Consider the following 5,587-nt stretch of genomic DNA (forward strand, 5'->3'; position numbering starts at 1 on the left):
TGATCTCCAGCAACTGCAGACCTCACTGTCTCCTAGTTGATCTCACGGAAACAATCATGAATACTATACGTAATATACCTTAAACATTTCCAGTTTAACAAGAATCACCCTATTGTTTGCTGAACACAGTGTGTGTAGTAGGCAAGCAGGAGGCTGGAAGAACACAGCAAGCCAACCAGCATCAGAAGGTGGAGAAGTCAACATTTCAGGTTTAACCCTTCTCATTCATCCCCATAGTATCAGTAGTTTGACATTTTTTAATTCATCCATGGGATGTAGGCATCATTGGCTGGGAACAGCACCACTGGTTGTCCTTGAGAATGTGTTGGTGAGCTGCCTTCTTGAACCGCTGCAGCCCATGTGCTGCAGTTACACCACGATGCCCTTAGGAAAGTGTTCCTGGATTTTGACCCAGCAACCGTGAAGGAGTGGTGGTATATTGCCCAGTCAGGATGGTGAGTGGCTTGAAGGGGAACTTGCCGATGGTGCTGTCCCCATGTATCTGCTGCCCTTGTCCTTTCAGGTGGAAGGCGATGTCCAAGGACCTTTGGTCAATTTCTGCAGTGCATCTTGTAGATTGTACACACTGTTACTACTGAGTGTCAGCAGGGATGGTGAAGGGAATGGATGTTTGTGGATGTGGTGCCAATAAAGTGTTGCTTTGTCCTGGAAGGTATCAAGCTTCTTGAGCATTGTTGGAGCTACACCCTTCCAGACAGGTGGGGATTACTACATCACACTCCTGACTTAAAGTCATACAACACGGAAACTGATTTTGGGTCCTACTTGACCGTGCTGACCAGACAATGCAATCTGACCTAGTCCCATTTACTAACATTTGGCCCATATCCCTCTAAACCTTTCGTATCCACCTACTTGTCCAGATGTCTTTTAATTGTTTTAATTCTACTCTCCTCCACCATTTCCTCTGGGGCTTGCTCCATAGACGCACCACCCTCTGTGTGAAAACGTTGCTCCTTGGGTCCTTTTAAATCTTTCCTCTCTCACCTTAAACCTATACCCTCTAGCTTTGTACTGCCCTTGGCTTTACACGCTATCCATGCCCCTCATGATTTTATAAACCTCTTTAATGTCACCCCTCAGCCTCCTTTGCTCCAGGGAAAAAAGGCTCAGCATATTCAGCCTCTCCCTATAGCTCAAACCCTCCAGTTCTGGCAACATCCTTGTAGATCTTTTCTGCATCCTCTTAAGTTTAACAACATCCTTCCTATAGAAGAGCAACCGGAATTTTATGCAGTATTCTAAAAGTGGCCTCATCAATTTCCTATACAGCCACAACATGACGTTCCCAACTCCTACATACCTACACTCAGTGCACTGACCAATGAAGGCAAGTGTGCCAAAAGCCTTCTTCACCCCCTGTCTACCCGTGACCCCACTTTCACGGAACTATGCACCTGCATCCTCAGGTCTCTTTGTTTGGCGACACTCCCCAGGGCCCGACCATTAATTGTATAAGGCCGGCCATGACTTCCCTTTCCAAAATGCAGCACCTCAAGTTTATCTAAATTAAATTCCATGTGCCACTCCTCAGCCCATTGGCCCATCTGATCAAAGTCTTACTGTACTCTGAGAAAATCTTCTTCACTGTCCACTACACCTCGTATTTTGGTGTCATTTACAGACTTACTAACCATACCTCCTATAATTCACATCCAAAGCGATGAAGGCTTGCACCTTGTAAATCAGTTTCTGTCTTGAGCATGCTCCGTAAATGAGCATCTTTGCTTTCAGAGCGATGGAACTTACCTAATCTGTAGAGTGTGTACTCACGTGATTACTTCCCTTGTTTCTATCTGTTCAAACTTTCCTTTTTTGCTGTATTATATTTTTATTTTGTTCATTACACTGGGGGGTGAATCAGTGGTCAAGAGTTATATAATATTCAAGCTCTTCAAAGTAGCCAACCACCTCAACAAAACCCTTTAGATATATTTGCCCCAAATATTCCTTAAAACTGATCAGAACATGCCTTTCAATGGGTATGCCATCTTCAAACCCCAGTGAACCCTCCTTCATCTCATTGTTTTTTAAGATTAGCTACATCTATTTGCAACTGTTCAACTATCCTGGATAGCGAGATCATCAACACAAGCTTATGATCTATCGAGGGACTTATTACATTTTTTTAAAATGTAGACAAAGTGGATGATCCAAGGCACTTACTAAACAGATAAAGCCACTGGATTGCATGGATTTCAACAAACCTTACTATGCAAGGTTAAAACAGTGATATAATCTGCATTTACGACTTATTTTGAAAACCCAGAATTAATGTGTGGTGAATATGGCTAATAGATTTTCTGCATACATCAAAGAGAAAATGCAATCACGATAGATTCCATGGATTTCTCAACAGTTTTGCGTAGATTTCAATGACATAGTGTGGAAAATAAAGAGCATGAAAGCATGGGAAGGGTAAAAGCATGAAGACCACTGGCGATCTGTGGTCTGTGGAAGGCAGGATGGGATAAGAATAGTGGAATGCTCTTACACTAATTAGCAGAGTAAGGTTAAGGCTGAAAGGTGACTATGGCGAGATGAGATAACACAAGTAACAAAGCAAGTTTCTCTGTTAAGTGTTATTATGACAGGATTGGGACCATAAATATTTGGGACAGAACATTAAAATATCTAATTAGTAGGTAGTAGAGTCAGCTTGAGACAGTAGACTAGTGTAATAGATGGAATAGCTAAATATCTATCATGACAGGTTAGTCTGGAATGGAAGATCACTGTAGCAGAGTTAGCAATAAATATCTAACCGTGACATTAGAATAACATTAAGTAGAATGTACAACGAAAGAGATAATGGGAACTAACATCACTGGTTTATTGTGTAGCTAGAGTGAGGTACTTTGATTAATATAGTTGGACATGCTGATAAGCTAACAGAAACATGATAAAAAATATAAAAATCCACGGACCACGAGGTTCATGAGCATTCGAGAATCTGCTTTCTCAGTTTCACGGTTTTTTTGTTTGCAAATAAAAGACCTACTTCTTGAAGAACTCTCTGCACCTCCTGGTGATTCTCTATATTTTCTCCACAACAATAGCTGATCATCAAACCTCATTAAAACTTCACTAGGGAGTACAATTCTTCATTTTTGTTGCTCTGGTTTTGAAAGTACCTCTCAAAAACCATTCTAACATGAACTGCCACAACAACTGCTCCCACACTGGGTGGTCTCCCTCCCTTCCTGACTTAGTGCTCTCCTGGATTCTGGAAACTGTACGGCAGCATTTATTCACAGGCACAACTCCAGCTTTTCACCGACAGCTAGCTTTCCCAAGCCAGAAACACCTTGGCGTTTTCCCCGAGTTGTAATCCTGTTCAGTTGCATCAAGCAATTAATGCCTGTGGGCCCCGATTTTCAATTGTATTGAACTATTAGTGGCACGTGGTTTACTCCAAGACTTTTCCAGAATCCCAATTCTTACTCACTAGCTGCTTACTAACTCCTAGAACATCTGCAGCATAGAGGTATCCAACTGCTCTTGGGATTTCTGACTGAATATAGTTTGGTTGCCTTCCTAGTAGTATACCTAAAAGCAGTACTACTGTATAGAGTCTATTAATACTCGCGCACACATACTCACTGACTTGCCATCTCCTTGCCTAGCACTTTTGAATTTCATTTTTGTGGAAGAGTCCTCTAACAGTCCTGAATGACCTGTTGAAAACCTTATCACGTTGCATGTGATTCATTCCAGAGAGCCAAGATCACACAGTTGAATGCAATGGAAATCTGGGGTGGGGGTCAGGATGATCCAACTGGATAATTTCAAATTTGTTTACAAAGTCTGTTGTGTTTAATTTTTAAAAAAATTGTTGGGTACCCATTCTTAGACTAACTTCGCCCCCATTTCTGGGTAGTAAGTAAGTAATATTTTGGAACAGCAAAATATAATGACAACTTGGAACTGAGTGTCTTCCTGAATGTTACATTCTCCAAAATTACTGACTTATGCAGCACAAAGAAAGAAGCTTTTAACACACAGTTAACATCTTTTCCTTTGTGTACCAACAATAACTCACTCATTTAAAAGAGATGAAGTAAATATTGTTCTCTCAAAGGGCAGTGAGTCTTTAAAACATTGGGAGATGGAAAAATAGATTTTGAATATTTTTAAGGCAGTGGTTGACAGATCCTTGGTAAGCAAGAGAGTGAAGATTATTAGACAAAGAGGGAATATGGATTTGAGATTAAAATCAGATCAGTTATAGAGTCATAGAGATGTACAGCATGGAAACTGACCCTTGGGTCCAACTCATCCATGCCGACCAGATATCCCAAACCAAGTTCCACCTGCCAGCACCCGGCCCATATCCCTCCAAACCCTTCCAATCATACCAGGCATTTGGTATGCTTTCCTTTATTGGTCAGAGTATTGAGTACAGGAGTTGGGAGGTCATGTTGCGGCTTTACAGGACACTGTTGGAATATTGCGTGCAATTCTGGTCTCCTTCCTATCGGAAAGTTGTTGTGAAACTTGACAGGGTTCCGAAAAGATTTACCAGAATGTTGCCAGAGTTGGAGGATTTGAGCTATAGGGAGAGGTTGGGGCTGTTTTCTCTGGAGCGACAGAGGCTGAGGGGTGACCGTATAGAGGTTTATATGGTCACCTTCACTATCCTATCTACCTACGACTCCACTTTCAAGGAGCTATGAACCTGCACTCCAAGGTCTCTTTGTTCAGCAACACTCCCCAGGACCTTACCATTAAGTGTATAAGTCCTGCTAAGATTTGCTTTCCCAAAATGCAGCACAGCACATTTATCTAAATTAAACTCTATACCCACTTCTCAGCCCATTGGCCCATCTGATCAAGATCCTGTTGTAATCTGAGGTAACCCTCTTCGCTGTCCACTACACCTCCAATTTTGGTGTCAGCTGCAAACTTACTAACTGTACCTCTTATACTCGCATCCAAATCATTTATGTAAATGACAAAAAGTAGAGGACCCAGCACCGATCCTTGTGGCACTCCACTGGCCACAGGCCTCCAGTCTGAAAAACAACCCTCCACCACCACCCTCTGTCTTCTACCTTTGAGCCAGTTTTGTATCCAAATGGCTAGTTCTCCCTGTATTCCATGAGATCTAACCTTGGTAACCAGTCTCCCATGGGGAGCCTTGTCGAACACTTTACTGAAGTCCATATAAATCACATCTACCGCTCTGCCCTCATCAATCCTCTTTGTTACTTCTTCAAAAACCTCAATCAAGTTTGTGTAACTGATTTCCCATGCACAAAGCCATGTTGACTATCCCTAATCAGTCCTTGTCTTTCCAAATACATGTACATCCTGTCCCTCAGGATTCTCTCCAACAACTTGTCCACCACCGACGTCAGGCTAAGTGTGTCTATAGTTCCCTGGCTTGCCCTTACTATCCTTCTTAACAGTGGCACCACGTTTGCCAACCTCCAGTTTTGCGGCACCTCACCTGTGACTATCAATGATACAAATATCTCAGCAAGAGGCCCAGCAATCACTTCTCTAGCTTCCCACGAGTTCTAGGGTACACCTGATCAGGTCCTGGGGATTTATCCACCTTTAC

Source organism: Chiloscyllium plagiosum, chromosome 16, assembly GCF_004010195.1.
Source record: "Chiloscyllium plagiosum isolate BGI_BamShark_2017 chromosome 16, ASM401019v2, whole genome shotgun sequence".
NCBI classification, from domain to species: domain Eukaryota; kingdom Metazoa; phylum Chordata; class Chondrichthyes; order Orectolobiformes; family Hemiscylliidae; genus Chiloscyllium; species Chiloscyllium plagiosum.